The following is a 23,823-nucleotide window of genomic DNA, read 5'->3' as shown; positions in this document are numbered from 1 at the left end:
TCGATATAAAATAATAAATTTCTCTATAACAAAATTCGCTAGTTTACTATAGCAAAATTTCACCAATAGTACTGGTTTAATCGAGGACAGCTCGATACAAAAATCATTTCATTTCTTCATCGTCTCTATTAATCGCGTTAACGATGTGCAGCTCAATGAGGAAAAAATATCAAGATCACGCGCTAGGTTACTTTATCAGTGGCGATAAATAGTGGAATGAAGTGTGAAATTCCGGACTTAACGCCACCAAAAACATCCGCGCGACCCCGTAAATCGAAAGAGGATAACACAGGGGCGCATGCCCATGAATACACGTATATTCGGGATCAGAAGCGACCGCTGGACAAATCTCTATTGTGATTTTAACACTCGACCGCTCGTAAATGGCGGCGATAAATTAGCGTGACCACCGTTCAAAGGTGGCAATTACGACCGTCAAATGCCGATTGGTTTAACGATACACGACGCGACTCTGGCGACCTCTTGTCGGTCGATTCAGTAACTAATTTCGACAGGATGCGCGCCTCGTGGCACGTAAACGACCATCGGGTCCACCTATCCCAATCGAATCCAACAAAGTGAATCGCATGAAATTGACGGTTGGGTCCTTATGGCACCTAATAGGCCATGCAGATTCACGTCGTTGCTTAGAAACGGATCGTTATGGCCACTGTGATTTAAAACTAGAATACTTAACAAACGGTATTGGTAGTTTAACTAGGACACACTGTATTATTTTGATTTGCGTTTCATTTCATTTTCCTCTCTTAAAAAGTTTCAGCATAGACGTCAAAGTTTGCATTCAAACAACTATATATCTCAAATATCGAATATACGTATTACAAAAATTAAGAAAATATCCCACTATATTTTTTCAATTATTCCGTTTTCCTTTCTTTTATAAAAGAAGCGGCTATCACTAATGAGCGTCGCAGACAATGATTATTTTTACGGCAAATTGGATATCGGTCGTGTGTTGTTCCCCACGTGGTCATAAAAGCAGCGCAGGAAATGATATACCAACAATAATCGAGGCAACATAAAATTCAGTGGCCGTTAATTTGCATAAGCGCGCCGCTCGTTTTATTCCGTATGCATGCACGCTGTAGCGAGCGCGCAAGACCATGTCGTTTCGAATACGATCACAGAACGTCTGGAATATTTTACGTCTCAACCGAGGGTAAACTTCGCGACAGGGATAATTACACGCGTTATTTATGACGCCTCTGATGCGGGAATACCAGCAGTGGAAAAAGATGGGGCAAAGGGCTGAGAGAACATAGACGATGCGGCAAAGAAATATTCCGATCCTGTGGGTATTCCCTGAACTCGGTATTCCTCTCTCGTATTCGATTCGTCACAGGGTTTTACATTCCACGTCCTCCTACTCTGAAAGAAAAGGTGAACACACACGCCTCGTCCCGCTACAATATCGAATCAACGGTTCATTTAAATATAAACGAGCTACGTGAACGAACGCTTGATCTCTCGATGAACACGTTATACTGTGCTGAACGCGTATACGTAATTCAAACGTGCATCTATGTAGCACCCGGTGGCGACCATAATATAAACACATCAGTGACACAATGCATTAACATATCTCAGATACGCCCGCGATGATTAAAAACGCTCGCATCCCTCGCGCCACCTGTATATACGAGACAAGAACTCTGAATAGAGAAAAGAAATTTGGAACGCACAGCGAGGCTTTGCTCTTCAGGTGCAAATGAAAGGACCATTCGTTTACCTCTATGGAAATATCGTGTTACTTAATGAATAAAAATTAACACATAAAGCTACTGCCTTTATCTGGGCTGGAGCTAGCAGGTCTTAAATATTCAAATATTCGAAGAACCTATTTCAGAACACTAAGCCTCGTTTGCAAAGGTAAGTAGGTAGTTACCCAGTCTTAAATAATGCAATATATAATAGATTTATCACTAGAGTAATAAAAATACTCCGGTCAACGATTTACTTCCGGATACTCGTGCATCGGTCACGTGGATTATCATTTTTTAAGCTTCGAGCATAGAACTGGAAAAATTCGTTGAACCTGGCAGTTTAGAGGTTAGACCACCTACCCTCTGGCAGTCGCCATATTCGCACTATTGTTACAATAGACGATATCGCATTTACCGACTATTTTTTATGCAAAATTGACATGTCGCAAAAAAGTAAGTCCCGGAAACAAAGTCGAAAAACAAAAAAGGAGTGAACAGAAACCAACTACAAAACAAAGAAAAGTGGGGAAGGAAAGTATATCCGATACACCTTTCTGGGAAGCTATAGCTGCATAATTTTACGCGAGTTTAACTCCGTAATAGTATTCTCTGATTTCGATGCACAAACGTAGAAATGACAAAAATCGCAGGGTCTAAACTCCACATGTTGCTCGCGAGTGAGCAAGAATACAAGTGGGCAATGAAAGGGTCACGCACAGCAGACTCGAAAGGTCAGTCGTGCATACGAGTGCTTCGATGGTCACGCGTTCGTGCGCGCGTGTTGGTCCCTTGTCTAACATGCACACACTGAACCATACATATACATATACAAGCACGGAAGCTATGATCGAGGCAGGCAGCACGCTCACGCTGCGCAGGCCTCCCTATTCCGAATTAAACAGTTCTCCGAAAAAGGAACCTACTCAAGTCCCCCCAGCAGCCCCCTATTCTCATGTTTTATCGGCTCCTATCGTCGTACAAAACTGTAAACTCTACTCTACTCGCGTTTCGCCCGCCGGAATAACGAATCACTTGTCCTCCATGAGAAGAAGAGAGATCAGAACAGAGAGAAAAGAGACGATCCTTATCGCTAGCAAGACATTTTTACGTTTTCTGCGCCCGGTCCGTTACGTGGACGCAATTTTTTTTCTATATTAAAGTCATGCTTGTGTGGCCTGGCAATCGCTTGGACGCGATTAGTCGACCGTGGATAATCGGTCCCTTCGGGGAAACCACCAAGAAAAAATGGACAATAACCCCACGCGTAACGTTTCTCCACGTTCTGATGTAACCAATGAAAAAAGAGCCCCACTGTTCTTGGTCTTTATGGCAAATACGACTGTGGTGCAGTTTCAAAATGGAAGCTGCTGTGGTTATGTTATAATCGGCCGATAGCTTGTTACCGATCACGCGACCTGTTTTTCATTCAATTTGCCAATAGGTCGCGGATAAGGTAGCATTATCTGGCTTTGTGCGAGATTGTTATCCGAACATCACGTAGAGGATGGATTGGAGAAAAATGTATCGTACAGATTCGCTTGCTCTCGATATTGAGAATCAAGTTGCTGTACGGTCTACCAGTAAATTCTTATATATTATGTTCGATATAAATATACGTAGTCTGACGTTCAATCAATTGAACCAATTTTCGTACGAGATATAATAGATCGTTGTACTAATTTCAAGAAATATATAAATATTAGGTTACGACATTTCGTAGCGATTTATTACGAATTTCTATCAGATATTCTTTAAAAAACGAAAACTTCGTAAAGTGTTGCGACAAGGAAAAAGAATAAATGGAAGAATTTTCGTAGAATTGAGAAAAAAGCGGTCACGTTTCTCGTAAAAGGGAGTGTAGCGAAACGGTGGCGCCCTCGACCTCTGATATCATTACGTGAATGATGGTTCCTGGGTAATGGAGAGAAAATGGAACAACAGGTGTGTTGCAGCTGGGTCGGCAACATTGCTGCCGCGGAATGACAAGAGCAAGCGTGAGGAAAGTGTACAGGTAAAGATATCTCCGCGTGCACACAGTCCAAACGCTATTACTCCCTTTACCGTAAAGTTCCACGTTTCATTTGAGCCATGAACCGAAAGCGCATCACCGGTGGTCGAACAAGTAGCGGCCATCTTTCTTTTCTCTGTTTCTTCCCGCACTGCGTCGAAATGACCTATTTATTTGACGCCAGTGCACAACACACGTTAATGCGCCCCGTTTAAGATGAAAAAATGAAGGAAAAGGTAACAACCTTTTTTTCTAGACCACAGACAACTCGAGTGTTATAATCGCTTTTTCTCAATGGATTTCCTCTGGTTATCACACGGCCGAGTTCGTTCGTTCGTCCCCGGGTAAAGCCAATGGAACTGCGACGGGATGGGGCCGCGCGACAATACGATTTCATTATGGAAATACAAAACGGCGAGAAACTTTTTAAAAGTTTTCCTCCAGTGTACGCAATGGAAAGCAAAAAAAAAAAAAAAAAAAAAAAGAAAAAGAAGGAAATCACCGAGAAGCTCGTAACGGCATTTCACGTTCATAAATCATTCATGGGGATGGTGAAAAAAGTAGGAAAAAACAAAAAGTTCCGAAAAAAGGAAAAGTTCGTTGGGCTCATTTCTTTCGCAAGATTGACTGAATAAATAATATCCTGGGAGATAAATGTGGCTCTGCATCGAAGCATCTTCTCATCTACATTTTGTACGCAATGGAGTAAAATGTTATAGGTTTATGGAAGATGAATTTTAGAGTGACAAGTACGATTGATGAAGAAACTTGGTGTTATGGCGGCAGAGCGCCATCTTTGAAACAGTTTAAAGTTCGATATTCGATATAAATGAAAAAACGAAAGAAGAGAATGAAAAATGAGTGTTCATTAATCAAATAGTTCAAGCGTTGGCTTGTAAGGCTTTGAGATTCGACTAGCGAAACAGAGTGCAGTCAGCAAATGCGGCTATAGGTATTTACACCGACGAAACTCGAGAGGACGCGCCATCGAAATCGGATTGGCCCGTGCACGGTCCATCTGGCTGACATCACGTATGTTATGAAGGAAGAAGAGTAAACAACGTTCGTTTCGAACAAAGAGGTCGATTCAATCGAAGAGTAACGCCTCATCGAAAAATCCGTCAATCAGCAGTTCCATTTCATTCCCTCGGTTCATAGCGCCTTAAAAGCAACGTAGGTTAAAAAGGGAACGATGATGCATCGAAATTTAGTACGTTAAGGAAAAGAGGTTACGGAACTGACGGGGAAAGGGGAAAAAAATAAAGGAACCAAACAGGATCACCAACAAGTCAGTTAGTGTTCCGACCAAACGACAATTTATTTCCTTCCAACCGGTGACGATACGTCCAATGATCGGACACCGTGGCGTTTCCGGAAATTTTCCATTCACCGCAGCAATTTCGACGCGACAAGTCGCGCCAACGAATGTTTCGTGGAAATCAATGTAGTCGGAAAGAAAAAAAAAACAAGCTTTTGGGCCGCCTTCTTGTTTGCCACCAAAATAGTTTGTACCTAGGGTAAATTTGACATAACCGTTGTCTCTAATGTCGACAATAAAAATGGGGGGGGGCTGAAAATCATAGCAATGTAAGTCGGTTTACTGCTAGTTTTTTTATAAATTAGTATTCCACGCACCATTATAACTTTCAGTCAGTTAATTGTAAACAGAAGAGCAGAATTTTCGAAGAAATAATCAGTTAACTAAAGGTAATAAAAATTTCAATAGTTACCGATTTCATGATTCTCTATTAGATTAAAGTGCTAATATTGCTAGGGGATTTTACGACGGTTACAGAAACTTGGATAACTTTCCAGTTCGAAGGTTCGCGAATTTTAAAGAGGTTATAATGTAATTGAAAATGGCGGGGGTTCTTATCAACTTGTCTGTGTAGTTGCGCGCAGTGGCGGTGGTCGAAATTTTTAATTACGATCATTTGAAATTCAAATGCCGCCGCAATTTATTAATCTCTCTCTAACTTTAATCTGTCCCTGGCCAGGAACTTTGAAACGACCCCGTTTGTGCAGTTTCGAAACTCGCTTGTTGTTAACCAACGAGAAAACGGCACCGGTGCTGCCACCACTTCAACACGTCCTTACAATTACGCTCATTCTCGCTAATTATTTCCTGCACGCTTTAAATTGAAACATTCGACTATGACGAACGAAAAAAATTATAAAAAAAGAGAAACAAAGATACTCGTCGTTGAAAGAGAATACAAATAGGAAAAATCGTTAGACGAATACCCGATCCTATTCAAATCCACACCAACCTCCATCGTCCTATACTGGTCGACACCTCTTTCATTCGACTCTGAATAAAATCTGTTTCCACCAGAGATCGACAATTTTTTTTTTTTTTTTTTTTCTAACTTCACCGGGGATATTGTCCTGCGTGTGATCAATATAAAACTGAACATTCATCGAACGCAGGCAGTCGTCGACCCACTTGAAAAAAAAGAGAAAGACAGAGGTATAAATTGGAAAAAAAGGAGAGGAAAGAAAGGCCATACGCAACGAATCGGTTTGGCGCATCGTTCGCGAAACGAAACCGACGCGACGGTTAAGTGCAGCTAGGGGTTTGCAGACATTTCCACTTGTGACCAAACGATCGGTTCGAGCTTCCGGAAACCAAGAAAAGTCGAACGTAGCAATTCTATCGGACAGTATGGTCGCGGAGCTCCAATTACTGGCTACCAACCCGGTCGGGGGCAAGCAAGAAGGAAAGAAAAAACAGGCTTCTGCGACAGGCGCTCGTAACTCCTGACCGTATGGCGCGCGCGCGCGCTTTCGTGGAATTCTATAGGGACCTCTTAACGTCCATTCTCCCACTCTTTTTAAGTTGCACTTGAAATTGTTTTTCATTAATTGCTCTGTGGTCACCGGTTTTACAGTCATTTGCACGCGTTTAGCGTAATTCTGTTTCTTTGATGTTCTACGGATTCTTTTATGCTTAAAACATGCATAAAAGATGCAAAATGAGGAAAATGTACAGGTTATCGAGCGAAGGATTTGCTCGTACAAATATGGTGATCGCGATTTCTTCGTAGAATATTTTATATTCCATGATCTATTCACGATGATTAATTCAGTGAAATATTCTTGAAGAAAGATCAGTTCGCCGACCTAAGTAGGTGTTCCATTTTTTGTGGAACGACAAAAAATACGTTAGATCAAATTTCTTCGATGGTTTACGGCATTCCCCAAGATCGACACGGCCGATAAAAGAACCAAGAGAATTATGAGTTTATCCTAAACATATTTTTTGTCCTGCCATTACGTGCCACAATAAAGATAATTTTTTGTCACGAAATGTTTCTTCTACGCGCTATGAGATACGTATTTCTGAATATTTTCATACGCACTGTACAAATACACACAGAAAAGGTTCACGAAAATACCGAAGATCGTTTCGCTAAAATATGTTTGCTATAAATATCTTGCAATTTCTCTCCATACATGTAGGTTTGCAGGTTCGTTTAAAAGTTGGCCAATATAATCATGATAGCCATATCTCATTATAGTGATAATAAAATTTCAAAATGTTTCGTACAACACACATAACACATTCACAAAAGCTTTCTATGGTAAAGCGTTGAAATACTTTCGTCAGCTATTGTGTCAACGCGTGTGCATGTGCGCGCGCCATAGTGCGTCAACGCGTGCCATTACCATGTACCAGTCTGTCCTAAATGTACCGCGACGAAATTAGTTTTGAGAACAACCACACCGACACGAGAATCAGAGAAGGCGGGGACACGAGACGGTGTGACCCGCGTGTATTTATACGCGAGTATTTGTCGACCGGTACCGTAGCACGCAAATTTTCAAGACGAGCACAAAGCAGGCATTGTAAACGATTGTTAATTTCGCGTGAACGCACTTGGTGCGCGCGCGTGCACGCGCCACTCAATTCCCCTCTCGCTTTATTTCGATCACAGTGACGGTCATTGTTCTTTGAAAATCTCCAGCGAGAGACAGTCAGGCCATCAAGACGCGTAACAGCGGCGAGGAAACCGATTTCATGCTAAATTTAATCAATTATCGTTCTCACAGGCGTGTCACTCACGTTTACGTTATCTTTATGCATTGCGTCTATTGTTTATCGAGCGTACACACTGTGAACAGCATTGCACAACTTATCCATGTGTCCAAGTCTCTCTATCACTCTCTTGCGTCAATACGTAAATGTCTACACGATAACCTCCTTGCGGCTGTTGCCTGTCAATGAGTCATACATCGCTGTTTTGGTTCCAAAGTCTGAAATGCAAACTTAGCCCTCAAACGCTATAGAGTATACGACGATTTTTCGTCTATTGCATTTGTACAATTCATTTATTAGTACTGCAATATGCATTCATATTTAAGAATTTTATTCAGACAGAATACATTTTTTTTCTCTTGATTATTGCATCTGTCTTGCGAATATGAGTGTTGTAAACCAAGAATGAAATTATACGTGTGTAAAAATATGCACATAATTATATATGAAAATTATAGTCATAAAAGAATTACAATAGTCATGCTGTAACTAAAATAGTGCATGGCATTGTTTCAATCAATCCTGAAATGTCAACGATTCAGGCGGATGTTAAATGTATCGATAGCGCAAAGTTATCGACGGACATAACCTCTGCATATTATTTACTGTGCATATTTGCCCTGTTATTCTATCTACTGTTTGTTTATTTCATGTTATAGTTCGAGTTCCGTGTTTATTTTGAAGCCGTGTAGCTTACAAATGAAACTAATTACGTTGTTTTATGTATCTACAAACGCGCCATCTACATCCGCGAAATATCCCACTTCGCACATAAAAACCTAGGGTTATCGACTACATACGTGCGCGTGCTATTTTATGAGAAATTTATCAGCAATCAAAGTTACTTTCTTTCGCAATCTTTCCCCTTAGGGGTAAACTTTTATCGCAGTCTGTGATTGAAGAACGTATACTTAGAATTCTTTGTTGCCAGTATCTATAGTTCCTCGCGAGGCTAGCGAGTCGCGAAGTAGATGGTCTGTAATGATCGCAGTTTGCAGAGTTCACTTCCTGTGCGATTATGATTTCAGCTATCTGTGATGCATGCCGCCCTAGCTAGTAAGAATCCGCTATCTACGCTATATATACGCCACGCCGTTTTACTATGCCTATAGTTCAGCTGTAAACTAAAACGCTTCATAATCTCGCTTCCTACCAACGTTCTTCCAACTGGTCTTCAGAAATCGAAATTTCGAAGCAACCGAATAATCGTTTCAGGAAATCACGTACGGTGAATCATGAAACTGTTTCAGCGTATATCATAAAATACTTTTACGTGTATATACATATGTAGTGTGTATGGTATAACACGTTTAGAAAGGCTATAATAGGATAAGTTAAGAAGTGAAAAATTCCCTAGAACCGATCCTATCTGGTGATATATTTTTCACATATGTGTTTTTGGAAAGACGCGCCGTAGTACATGAAATCAAAAGCCAACTTTCTCATCGCATCTTGGACAAAACTGTGATCAATACTTTCAATTCTTGTATTTTCCGTAGTCAGCAAAGAAATTATGTAAATTTCAATATCTTCGCATTAAAACGTATAACATATGGTTAAATTACGACAATCGCGTCTCAACGCAGTGCCGACGAAATTTCAAAATGTTTCGTATAAGACGCACGACATATCTATAGAAGACGTTTACGACCGTTCGAATACCTTCGTGACTCACGGTACGTGATTTCGTCGAACGATCGTTTCCTAATTTCCTCTCTTATAACTGCTACTTCAGAACGGGCTAGAGTCAATTTTTAGGTTAGATGGGTAATACCACAGTCGAAAAACGGCCAGTCGGAAATGGAATAAAATTTAGCAAGGATTAGTTCCAGCGATATAACACTGTTCTCTTGCAGTTTACGTCGAATTATGATAATGGACGTGTTCTCGATCCACGCATCACGGGTTTGCAACCTTTTCAGCCGTGATCCACGGTTAGTAAAACGAGTGGGAGAGGGAGGGGGGGGTAAGTGGAGAGGGGCGAAGAAGGCAGGACCGTATAATTACCAGCGTCCAAGCAATTTCCAATGTTTCCCCAGCCGGTTCGCTCTTTCTATCCGCGTTTAGCTTCTCCCGCTGAGAAACAGAGAGCCCGGGGGCTGATTCCTTGAAATTGATTCTCCGCTTTCTCCAACCCACCATCTGTTGGCGGCATCCCCAAACGAAATAATCGAAGAGATTAAGGGCTTGCGAAGACACGGGATGAGGTCGCGGCTGCCCTCCCCCCTTATTTCAGCCTTTTTTCTCAATAAAATTCTGGCACGTTTCTGCGCCGGATATTGTGTATCGCGTGGGACAGCGCACGTACCATCGCATGCTGCGGTCGAGAACTCGATCTTGCGTGAACGAGCAATTCGCCAGTGATCATTCCCAAAATCTGCCGCGAGAGATCGCGGCTAACCTCTGCATGACGTTTTCTCGATGGAAACGTTCGATGTTGGCCGTTCCTCCGGATTGCATCGGTGACCGATCGAGATGAAATTTGGTGGATTCGTACTTCCGAGGTAAATAAATTTCGCAAACGAAAACCGAATCTGATAAGAATAGAATTTTAGTAATATCTCGTTGACACGGAAAATATATACGGAATTTAAAAATTACTTCTATATGAAAAATCTGAAATGTCAATTATCGTGTCTGTCTCCTGTAATCGTAATAGAGACTTACGCGTATAGTCTGAACGCATGAATTTTTTCAAGTTAAGATCCTACCTTACAGATCCACCATCTCTCCCCAAGATAATTATCAAATTCTACGTGGATTATTCATGCGAGTCGTCAAAAATACCACGGTCAAATCTTTTCTCTGGGTCACTGAGAGAAAATGGTTGGCGAAACGAAGCAGACGCCTCCACTGTGTCCCCCCGGTGGCCGTTCATTTATCATTGCCTTGGTGTAAAGGTGGAAAAATGTAGAAAAGCGGCGAGGTAGATGTACATATATACATATATAAGCGGCGCGTGATTCCGATGATTTGCCCACATTATTCATTCTGGAAATTGTACAAACGACGCTCGGACGACGCGTTGATAAACGACGCCGAGACGCGTTCGATTACGTCGCCAGGAAATCTGAAAAATATATGCGACGTATCGGCAAATTGGATCCGAAGAGAGCCGATTTTAAATTGATAACGACCGATTCCCCGAAGTGGTGGACACGGAGTGTCCATTCGTTTATATTTCTCTTTATTATGCGCTCACGACCGTATCGATTACGCGTGGAATATTAATTATCCGAGTGTATTTATGACGCGGCATATTTGTTTTGAATCCACTTGGTTAAAAAACAGGTCGCTTATATAAGTTATATATTGGCACGATACTATATTACAGATCTGTTACAGAACTGATACGATTCAGGAAATTTACTGTTTCGCTTGGGAAAATTATTCTCGGTTTCCTTGGATTACAAGCTGAGAATAATATTTTATCTTCTTTGAACGTTATTATTGGACTTGACACTTGGCTATCGTTATTTCGTTTCACGTATCATCGTTATTTTTCCTGGCAAATTTAATTTACAACATAATGTGTTCTTAATGCGTTCTAAGAAACTGATATTTTCAAGTTGTATCGATTTTGATTCCACTGGAAGTTACATTCATATACTTCTCCATAACAACAGTTATGGATAATATTAGTACAAAATGGAATTACGCCTTAAATGTTGGAGTAATGATTAAACGAGACTTTAAAACAAATCATGCCAATTAACGGTTGAAAATTTAACCAACGTTTCGAGTCACACGAGCAGATATAGAGAACTAGCTATTCTCCTTGTTTTCATTGGATATTTCATAAACATTGGAAGCACCGAATTATTTATACTGCGTATAATCCACCGTGTGCAGCTGTATACAGTCGCATGTCCGTTCCAATGCTCTATAACATAACGATACCAATTATCATCATTATGCTCGCGTGCAATTAACAACGTGCGGCGAATTATAAACGAAACGCAATGAATTCGATGCGGTTCCGTTATCGAACACACACCGATTGTCCGAATCTGCGCAAGAGATTGAAGAATAACGAATTTATCACAGGGACAATATCAGTCTGAAAATATCGTGATTTCCAATTGTAAACAGGACCGATCATGGGATATCACTTCTCGATTATCTTCTACATCCAGACACTTCCAGTCAGAATATTGTTTCCAACGAAACCTGTTTACAAACTACACAAATGATACCACACGCATAAAAATAAGTCCGAAATGTACGATCAAATTTCCCCACGCGATGCTTACTTCCACGAAAATTGAATTAAAGAATTCCTCTAGCAATATTACACTCGGTAAAACCTACTGTTAGCAAGAAAAATGTCGCCAGTACTGACGATATCTACGTAGAATACCTTTAGATTACCTTTTGGAAGGAAGGAGATTTATTTCGAGTAATTAATTCTTGCGCTAATCATTTATATCGAATCTCCTAATGACTAAATTGGAATCGCCAATCTGTCCATAATATCTGTCCAAGACAATTCTACCCTTATTCAGTCATACCAACTATTAGTAACATAGAAATATCACAAGTAACGATAACACATCAATTGTAACCTATAACCTGTTTCTAGTTACCTTCTTTAACGACCATTATGCCAAGTATCATTAACTAAAATAAATCACATTAGTCACATTAATGGCCTATCGTACGACTAAATCAGAATCATTAACTCTCCATAATCTAAGTCATAGCATCTACCCAAAGTTAAGAAGGAACTGTAATTCTTGTAAAAATGAAAGTTCTCGTGATTTCGCGAGCGTCTCCCCCTCTGGCGGCGTGTTTTAAAATACTTCCCCGACGACGTGCGGCTGGTTGGCACACGTGAATCATTACACGGCTAAAATACCACGTTCAATGAACAGGCCGAGGCGCGCACGTGCGGGACAGGCACACGACACGCCTGGTCGTCTCCATTCAAGTCGGCCGGGAGTTAAAACTGTTTTACCAGAAGTGGCGGCACGTGATTACGTCCCGGGCTATTCTTGGCACTGGAGAGGCTAGGCTTGGATGTGCGCGCTCTCCTTTTCCCTCTATCCATTCCGAGTGGAAGTACGGAAGCGCGTAGATAACTGGAACACTTCGAGACACGAAAGAGTAGCGGTATACGCGTCACCGGAAGAATAGCAGATGCCGCAACTATACTAAATTCAAATATCGATTAAATTTGAAATTTACAAGGACGTCTATATAGAAGATACATAAAAGACATACGTTTGCTACTAACGAAATGTAAGGTTATAATAATACCATTATTTCATGGTACAACTAGAACAAGATAAGGTCAGGTAACTATATACATTCGTACGTTCGCAATAACGATGACAAAGAGCCGACGAAAATTTTTAACTACAATAGTCCTTAATTCCTAACTAAAACATTCTTCAAAATCCTAATCAAGTAATTATAGAAAACGTACAGATCGAAAATGATCTACCATTGTGGTACACTATTCACCCGAGGGTTAAATTAGCAATTCAGACTTTCGAACATAACCGCTCATAACGATGAACAACTCATTGACAGACAGCAACCACAAACAAGTTATCTGTAGACTTACGTATTGATGCGAGAGAGTAATAGAGAGACGAAAGTACGGAAGCGTATAACTGGAACATAATGTTTCGAGACTTTGAGACTCTGAGATGGGAACAGTGGTAGTAGTGGTACGCGCCAACCGGAAGAATAACAGACGCTAAACGGAAGTAGTGTAGGGTGGCAGAGAGAGGAGGAGGAGGAGGAGGAGGACGAGGAGGGTGAACAGCGAAACGCGAAATGACGAAAAGAATGGAGGTACTGGCGAACGAAGTGGGTAAATGACTTGAGCTAAATCAGAAAATTTATTGTGAATACGCGACGAGAGGCATGCCGCGAGTCGAAACTGTGCCACGCGGACGTTTCTTCTTCCGCTTCTCGTGCCTGGCCAAGATTAAAATTCTTCTCACGTTCGCGTCGTTAACGGCGAGTGTTTTTTGATGCGCGAAAGGCCACCGGTGAACAGCTTCTTTCTTTTTCTCCCTGCCTCCTCTTCGTTTCCCAATCCTTTCTGCACTTCGCTTTTTTTTCTTTTTTTTTTTTCTTTTCGTACTAAGAGAACGGACTGTAATTATCGATCGCTCGCGACTTGTTTGTGCTTGAGCGAGCGAGAGGAAGGTGGGAGCTTCGAACCAATCGAAGTTTTATGCAATTATGGGAGCGTGTGCATAGACCCCGGCTAGCCGGTTCTAAGTTGTACGTTGATGGGTAGTGAATTCCTTGAGGAACGGAATATTAGAATATCGGAACTTTGTATTTCTTTGGTTAAGCTATTTATTCTCCCAAATGATGAATTTTGAGATCAATGAAATTCATAATAATAAAAATGTTTTGTTGCTCATTATTGACTGGTTTATGCTTCATAGTGCTTCATGATAAAGTAGGTGAAGGCACAGTATCTTTCTCCATTTTCATTATAATGTATGTAAGTAACATTAGAGAACCAGCGATAATGTTGTGTAATATCTTTATAACTACGATCTCGTGTTGATCAATATTTTACGCAAACCTTGTCTTGTTGCGTTTATCCTACTTGATTTCCTTGATTTCTTCTGCACAGCTATCAACGTCACTCGCAGAAGGTAGAATACCTGTGTTTGAGTAAAAACACAGCTCGTTCACAGTTCGCTGAACGTTCCTTTTTTCATTACATAAAACTGGGTAAAAAAGCGGTGGATTAGCAACTCTTGAGATGAGAGCTGCAAAGTGTAACGAGGGCCCGTTCTTATCTCTTTAATGCGCAAGTAATACGTCACTAGTTTATGGATTGCATTCTGTTTTGCATTCCGCTACCTCGGATGTCAATTGACACATTTAGCGAGAAAACATGCTACATATCAAAGGTAACGTTATTGAAGCTGACTTCCCTCTCTACAGCGAGTAATTCCCAGTGACAAATGATAATTTCAAACGAGTAAAAATATTCCGCCGTATATTCGTCCACTTTTCTTTCCGCATTTCTCGTCGAGTTAACCAGCCAAATGGAACCGTGTAAACTGAAAAACACAGGGACACACGACACAGAGTGCAAACGAAATTGTTTTACGTTCGACTAACGACTACTGCGTAAATTGGTCACGAAGCAGCGTTGATACGGATATGTACAAACTGAGAAGGAAAACAGACGAGCAGGAAAATCAGTGTATACGAAAGAAATGATATCCCGGAAATAGCCGAGAGATAAAACGTCGAGATAGAAACGAACGTTTGCCGAGCGAAGGTTTATCCGTCTCAAACAGAGAAGCCCGGTATGCTTCGCGTTAACGAGAGAGTCGAGTATCCATAATTTAACGCGGCCAGGATATCTTTCGAAGCGCAAACAGGTCTCGAAAGAGGAGAGACAACGTCGTCGGTGGTTTCATCGCCGGGGAAACAAGCAGAGAAAACACACATAGAAAGAGATAGAGTATATGTACTCTGAACCGAAACCGATGATCAATTTCCCTGTCACAAGCTCGTAGAACAGACGGCGATATAAAGCAATCTGCGATGTTCTCGAGGTATCTTGGAATTTTCTTCGAAACTCGGTAATCGATAAGTCGGTTGGCTTAAGGCCGAACTGCCGCTCCCAACTCGTTATATTTTATTCAGAATTAGAGTGGAAGTTAACGAACCTCCTGCGGACCGTTTAAACCGACTTCGAAGGGTGACACCGTTTGCTTCCTCCACGCCGCTGTTTTCCGAGTTAACCGACAGAAACCTGCGCGCGATTCCTCTCTACCTAACGTTTACATACGGACGACACAACTCTGTTCCTCGCCGTGACCCGAAGCACGGTGAAGTTATGCAATTCGATATCGACAGCGGAGATATTACTGTCGGCTCTGGGAATCGTTTCGACGATTAAAACGGAAACGACGAGGTGCTGACCTCCGACATCATGGTGTAGGTGGAAAGGTTATACGGGGATAGATATCGCTCTGTCTCTGGCTTGGTAAAGGTTCGAGGCGAGACAACGTTCGCGTGGACGCCACCAGGCAATTGAAAATAATGAGATTCGAGGAGCGAAGGATCGAAATATCGGTGCGGTGGCCGCGAAAATGTTGCGAATCGAAGGAGGAGATTGCGCGTAATAATAAGCAAAGAACGTCGTCTTCCTTTACACCTGCAGCTTCTACCACCTATTCGTGCCCATCCTTCCTGTTCAGTCTTCTATCTCCGTCTTTTCTATTAGTTCCCTTTATACTTGGTCATTTTCCACCACTGGCTCTGATCGTCTTTGTCATTCCCTCATCTCGTCCTTGCCTTCCGTTTCGTTTCCACTTCCTCGTCATTTTCGTTCGCAGCCTCCTTCTCATCTCACCGTTACCCCCACCACGCGCCATTCTTACCATCTTCCTTCTCATCGTTCGTCCGATCGTTCTATGTCTTTCTAGGCATCAGCCCGAAGAAGACCGCGCGCGCGACCCAATAAATAATTCATTCTTGATTATTTCCTGATATTTGATTCCGGAATCTAGGCACGTACATTCGACTTCTGCATAATTTATTCACTGGTAAAAGGGCACGTATAAATCCCGCAGAAAATATAGGAAAGGATCAACGGAGGTAAAAATAAGCGAGAACGCGTTAGCCTGTGGCAAAAATTCCACAACACGGCCGAGTAGCGAGTCTGTACTAATCGTTATATAGTTCGGGCCAAATATAATTCAACTGGCATGGCGCATCGGCTCAAAATGCTCTTCACGCTATGCGTTGATTTAAATCCAATTAACGGTGAACGAGTGCGTGAAACAGCAGTAAGTGGCCTTAACCGAACTACGAAGCGTACGATGTCGAATCAAAATAATTATAATTGCCGCGTTGATGCACTGCATTTGGCCGCGCGTTCGCGTCGTAACCGAAACGTCGTCAATTGCGCGTTCACCGTGTTACTGGCCCAAGTGGATTCGCGGTACACGGGTTCCGCTGTAACTAACGACATCTGCAAACAGCGTTAAGTCATTCTATTTACGGAATAAATTATGGCGGGTCAAAATGTGCTTTTAACTATTCGATTAATTTTAGTTTTTATTTAATTAATTTTACATGGTAGTGGAATGATCTTTCTCAAAATGTGTTTTCGGTAATTATACTGTTCAGTGACCTTCTCCAACTTTGACTATTTGATTCCAGTCTTTTTTTTTTTTAAAGAAGAAACAAATTTTTTAAATTTGATATATTTTAAGTTTAATCCACATAGTTAATGTTCAGAACTTAGCACAACATTCGGTTAGATTTGGGCCAACAATTTCTTCAATTCAGTTAAATAAATTCATTGAAATTTAATCCAGACCTAACCTTGCTTATTTGGTAAATCTGAAATATTAAGTCAATTAAAAAAAGTATATCTTTTTGTTTATTACTAAACTGTGTAATGTTTCTAATTGTCAAGTGTAATTGCGAATGAATGGTGAATGTTTGACCTTTATATTTAGATTCGATAGTATCTGACAAAAAGACCTGATAATGTCAAACAAGATACAAAGTATCGAAAAAGCAATGAAAATTGAAATTAGTTATAAATGCGATAACTAGCACGAAAGCGCGAAGCATTGTATTAATTTCTGTCAGAATTTGATTAAAATCAATCAACGTGCTGCGATATAACTTAATCTCGCCGAGGCATGATTGGAAAAAATGCCGGCATGATTACAGCAACGAGTCTTATTCGATTAAGAAAATTAAGGTTATTGAGCAGTTGGCATGCCGCGTGCTCGACGCATAAATATTATCCCGGTTAGTGTAGCAAACCATGACCACAGATCCGCGGATCGCATTACTAGTCCTCGCACACGTATTGACTGCTGGTGTGATGGTAAACAAATATATTTGTCCGGGCTAAACTTAATTAAATGCAACGAATTGTTGGTTTACTGATACCGGAATGCACTTTCAAGAGCAATTTAACAACCATTTGTATAATCGAATATATCACGCTGTGTGCATTTCTACATATAATAATTATCAAGCTTACTCGTACACTGATTATATTAGTGTTGGTGTGTATGAAATGTCGTTTCTCCAGAATTTGAATTTGACGAGGAAGTACGACTCATTAAATTCGATTATTTCATCGTCCACATATACTACCGTATGATTATTATTATGGAAGAAGAAATTTGATATTAATCGTATATATTCTATGTTAAGAATATTCATAACCTACGACAATTAAATCTTTATCTGCTTTTAAGTTTAAGGAAAGCACAGTGACGACATCTGTAAACAAAACGGTCCAACGTCCGAGTAACCATAACCTAATTTCCGTCAGTTAAAAAAAGAACACCCAGTACACGTGCGAGTGAAGTATACTGAATAAAGACTGTTAAACGTCAGTCTTGACTAATCAATAAACAGTCTCAGTGAAACCGACCAGCCACTTTGACTTCTTTTGATCCATACTGAATAACCAAACAGTAATTCTGAATACCTTTCGAACGAGAAACGTAAATATATCGCATTTCAACCGATATATGTAACGCGTACAAAACGCATGCGCGTAAAACAAACATTCGGTTCTACATCATGGTACCTCTTACCGCGATACGATAATAGGACCTGATTGATTTTGAAAGCAAACAGATGAATCCTCTTTCAATATTCACTTATTTATACGATATTTTCATCCTATCATTTTCGTATTTATTGTAAACCTCCATTCATATTCATATCATTAACATTGATGGGTTATCACGTCCCTTTTATTATCCTGTTGTCGATAAGACTTCAACGAAATAACAAAATACGTCAAGCAGTATTGTTCCTATATATAATTTCTTTAACGTATCAATCATAAATCACGAATCGCTAATCAGCTTGGTCAGCAAAAGCCAGGCGAGAATATACGATGGTATGGGTAGCGGTATTATTTGTACGAGCTTCCCGGTGCAAAAAAATTATATAAAAGAGAATCCGCATATTATAAATTCTAATTAGCATTATTAATAACGAGATGAATATGTTCTCGCTCGTTTCAGTTCTGTATTGACTCGATGTTGTAATAAACCCAGAGTTCATACAAAAATAAACCTCTACATCCAAAAATCTCTAACAACGATCCTAAGCCACAGCCATTCGAAAAATTTTACTAACTCATAACATTTTCCTATACGCACCATTTACAACAAAGATTGCCGGTTCGAGACGCCTCGATCTCAGGAGCCGCGGTAATTTCCAACTTTAACGGAGGAAGAAATTAAAAATAATCGACGATGATTTCCTACGTCGGTGCCGTGGTCGGTCACAGACGATGGATCGACCGACAGCGTGGAATTTCATGGAATACACGCTCCAAGATAAAGCGTTTTCCACGTGTGTTTAGCCCACCGATGTCTGTCGTTGGTTTATGGTGGGGAGAGACACGAGTGGCAGGGATAGATGAAGCGCGAGGCGCGAGGGGACGATGGCGGAGGAAGGGCCAAGATTCACATCGACGGCCGAGCATTTGTTCCAAGATGATTCTCAGATGCTTGATCGCTCAAGCAGATATAATCCCACGAGCCAGGCAAACGGGATGATTTTAAACAAAGGAAGCCACCCGTTGAAGCATGATCGAAGTTCGCCACGGTACGTGGTCGTTCTTCGCGCAGCCTTTGGACGCCTTCGAACAACCACTAACACAACAGACTGAGAAACGAACCGAACCGACTCGCGAGGATATGACCGCGCGTTCCATCGTGCCTTACAGCTAGAGGGCTACGCGTAGTGTCTCCCTCGATCTTCGTCCTTCCATCTTTCTCGCACTAATGTATGCTTCCTTTTATAATACACTTCCCGAGGCTCGGAGCGGTGCTGTTATTGCCTGGTCTTCAGCAGGTTAAAGTCGGTGAAAAAATGATCGTCGGGTTCCGTGATAGTAAGATTATTCCTTCGAATATTTCAGTGCCATCGCGTTTGATATTATGTATATATTCCGTCGTTTCAATACACTGCGCGTTTTATTTCGAGCGATGGCATTCTGGAATGAGGGTCGGTTGGAGGTTGAACAGCAAGAGCTTACTACGATTTGTCTACAGTGAAATAAGAAAAATTAGATAGTCAATTAACCTATTCACCGAAGAAGATGAATCTTCGTTCAGATACTAATTTCTCTATTTAGGGATTCACATTTTTTTACCTATATGCTAGAATTTCTAATAAAAATGAACCTGACAAAATCGAAATAGATTTGTCATTACTATTAATAGAGAATTAATAACATGGAAATATTCCACGGTGCGTTATTACGAATAACACGCGATGGCGTTATCACGAATCATCGACACTACCGAAAAGAAAGCGGGAGGAACTTGTAAAAATCCTTGACGGACACGTATTGCGGTTTTCATTGCTTTTCCTTATGACGCTTTTATTTGGTAGCAAATATACGCGTGACGGTATGACGTTTTACAGTCGCGAAGGCACTCGTCACCACGTAGGAATGAGAAACGAGCACTCGTGCGCTTGTAGAACCGATATTTCTGAATAAAAAATTGAATTTCGTCACAGCACTGCTTTATGGACGAGCGTGTGCGCGCGCCAGCGCACCTGCAAGTAGTCGCCCGTTATATGGGGGGCTATATCGATATCTTTTGATGTGCTTCTCCTCGGTGTGTGCAGAATGGATTCGAAACTTTTGCAAAGCAAGTGAACCGAAAGAGTGGCATCGATTTCGTTTCAGTGCTGTTTATATGCACAACACGATCCGAGCCGACCAAGTAGATTTGTTAACGTATTCTTTTATGCGCGTGTATTAGCGGATTAATGGCACACCTTTAATGCATTTCAAATGATCTAGAAAATATGTTTCCGTGTATCGATACTACGTAGAATGGAAACTGAAAGGAGCGCATTAACGACAAATGTTTGCCACTTTACTACACGCAGAACCGCGTGAATTATTATCGTTAAAAGTCTTGTTACAAAATTGTTATCTCGTACAATATAATGAATAAGTATAAGTCAATGTTAACCTGACTTAAATTAAACGTAGCTTTTTCTAAAGAATGTAATTTGCGGAGTATAAAGCGCCCATGAAGAGAAAATGGAATTTATGTTCCATGCTTGGAGTGGAGGATGAGCTTGAGAAAGCAGCCGATTTCGCACGACCTGTAGAATTATACGGCGGACTGAAAATTACAGTGGCGCAAGTCCAATTTGAGGATTTCAATTTAGTGACGAGTATCGTCCACTTAATTTATAATTAATATATTTATATTCATAATTAATTAACTTATAATTTTATTCTCCGTCATGAGATACTTTCACGATACGAAGAAATATAAGGAACTTTTTGCTATTTTATAAAAATTAACGCCGAGTTCCACCACTACGATTCTCATATCAAATGGAATTAGAAATTTAAAAAAGGTGTAGTTGGACCAATTCGGCTTTAAATCTCTTTGGTCTCGCTTCTGCATTACTACTTTGCCAGGGATTCGAGCATTAAAGAGCCGCAGGTCTATGGATTTCACGTTGAGCCACGGCGTGGAGTTCGTGTTACCTTGACGAGGCTCTCTCGACAATGCATTACCACCGTCACTGCCTAGAATCGTATTTCGTTTTTCGTTCGAAGAGGTAGCAAGCAGCGCTGCCAGGCTCTCACGCAACCTGGTAACTGCGTGGCCGACCAGCATAAAGAGAACGAGAGAGATGTATAGAGAAGTGGACGAGAGCGAGTGAGAAAATGAGACGAAAGATAGCATCGACGATCGAATGTTCCTCGCGAGTGGTTAGCTATCCGGCCTTGTTTTTTTGTTTTTATCTCCCGATGCCTTTTGTCTTGCTCTTCTTTCTCCGCTGTTTGCGCATCAGTTGAAGCGTGGTACGCAATTTCAAGAACGAAGCGCGACGAAATCGCTCCTGCTTCTCGTTTATCCGACGAGCATTACACCATGGAAACACGCCACGAACCAAGCCACATCGTCGTCACCAAAATATCTTGCGCTCTCTAATTGAAACTTTCCATTGTCACCGGCGCTTGTTTGCAACTTACGAGTACGTGTACATACGATCATGCGTGGATGCCTTTTCATAATCGATTGCGAACTGACCCAGGCAAGAGAAAACTCGGAGGCAATACGAAATACGATAGCCACGGACGATATGAAATTATAAATAATAAAAACGAACGGATTGTTTCATCGTCTGTTTGAGTGCCGATGTGACAAAAAGATAGCCAGAAGAAGTTCTAGCCCGGAATTTCTGTATTGCAAGGAAGCTAGTATGTAATCCTGATTTTGTTCCGGGATAAAAATACGTTTATATGAATGTTGTCTTTTTGTCTGTGGCGCCATCTACGAATTTGAATTGTCTTCCGTAGGTAATACAAGGTAAGCGTAAGAGGCATTTGAATGAAATTATTTGAAAGACTTTGTGGAGAAATGTTTGAAAAAATTGGTTGGATGGGTTTGAAGAGGAACGTTTAAGGAAATGATTTGAATGAATTTAAAGAGTGGTATTGAAGTTGTTTCTACGTTGAAAGGTGTAAAACACAGAACTTTCATACACAAAAGTATTTCCCACTGAGTTGTTCCAGTAACTAGTAATGAAGTGTCACGTCAAAAGTGACTCGTAAGTTCTGAAGAGAACTAGTACTGTCACGCCATTGAAACATGAAAATGGAAGAAGCAAAAGGAAAAGAAAAGCGATAATCTTAAAGACTTAAGAAGTTACGTTTAAGCTAGAATTTGCTATAGGATAAGTTTAATCGCTCAATACCTTGATATTTCCAAACAACAAAAATCGAAATAAATTAAATTACCATTGGATCCAATATATATAATCCAATCTATAAGGGAGTCCTTTTACGGAACAACACATTCACCGACATTTCTCATTACAGCGGCGATACCTTCGGGTCAGACAGCGACGACCTCCGGCTTGCGCAAACCTCGGCGTGCACACGCAATAATATCATCGGCACAGCACAGAATCACCGCATTACATATAACGCGTGACCCACAAGTGAATTCTTTTTATTTCTGTATGTGTTATATAACATTTAAGAAATTTCACTAACGCTATAATAAGACACGTGCTGTCACGATTATCACATTTGGAAGCGATCTGAAAATGTATATAAAAATTACAATATACTACATACATACCTACTGCAAACATATAATTGATAAAAAATTCACAGGACGAATAATCATCTTAAGCATAGAAGGGATATTGACATAATGGATAATGGGTTGCGTAAATAATTAATTTTTATATCTGTTTTCAGATATGTCACGATATTGACGATACAAACACGTTAGTTGTAGGTGTCGTTATAGTGCTAATAACACTTCAAAATGTTTCATATAACACAGAATACGTTCATAAAAGTAATTTGCAAGTGTTCGAATACGTTCGTGAGCCACTCTAAGTATGCAGCAATTTAATAGAAAACGTGAGGAATTCCACGACGTTTTAATGCACGGCAAAGTTTCATCAAACGATGCATGCACGCGCACGAACACTACGCTCGTTACGTACTCGCGCTCGCGATGATTATACGCACACTCGCACTTTCGTTCTTTACAGCGAACGTCGTTGGACACAGAGCTGCTGGTGATCGCTGATGCTCTTCTCGCGTCATCAGCAATCGAGGAGGTGAGAGGAGCCTTCCTCTCCATTCTCCTTCTTCTCCACTCATACTACACCGACCTTCTTTTTTTCTCTGCCTCGTTACCTTCGACTCCCCGACATTTGCACTCGACAGAGAGAAAGAAACTCGACACTCGAAGAAGGTGAGCACTTATATCGCCGCGCCTTTTGTATGAGAACGGGAATGACGGCGGCGAGAGGAACTAGTCATCCCCGTGACTCAGCCGCGCGATTCGATGAAATCGAATTTACACTGCGCGCCACCTCTAAGCGCTGCGCATACATCGCATTTAATTCTCATTCGTGTTCGGCTTTCGAGATGATGCTCGCGAGAGGGTAGGCAGTTCCCTCTCATCAGCCTCTCGCGCCACCTTCTTCGCGTAACTATCTTTCATTCTGATTGTGAGTTGTATGAACGTTTGGGAAGCTGTTTATGGTTTATCCATGATGCC

At 41.0% G+C, this 23,823-nt stretch overlaps 1 protein-coding gene across 7 annotated transcripts in view; it reads right to left on the bottom strand.

Moving 5' to 3' along the window:
• Positions 1 to 23,823, bottom strand: part of LOC117160721 (uncharacterized) — a 124,880-nt gene that overhangs the window by 76,476 nt on the left and 24,581 nt on the right. The window contains exons 1-2 of one of the 7 annotated variants that reach the window (XM_076623941.1): positions 23,034 to 23,482; positions 22,539 to 22,843 (exon numbers count right to left, since the gene is read on the bottom strand). The exons of 3 other annotated variants lie outside the window; for them this stretch is intronic. The gene's annotated coding sequence lies outside the window, so the exon portion shown is untranslated. Of the gene's footprint in view, positions 1 to 9,778; positions 9,799 to 22,538; positions 22,844 to 22,884; positions 23,483 to 23,823 lie in introns of those variants that run through there. 3 more of the 7 variants (XM_076623924.1, XM_076623957.1, XM_076624000.1) reach the window with 3 other exon arrangements.

This window comes from Bombus vancouverensis, chromosome 1, assembly GCF_051014615.1.
Source record: "Bombus vancouverensis nearcticus chromosome 1, iyBomVanc1_principal, whole genome shotgun sequence".
NCBI classification, from domain to species: Eukaryota; Metazoa; Arthropoda; class Insecta; order Hymenoptera; family Apidae; genus Bombus; species Bombus vancouverensis.
This window is presented reverse-complemented; position numbering and strand designations above follow the sequence as displayed.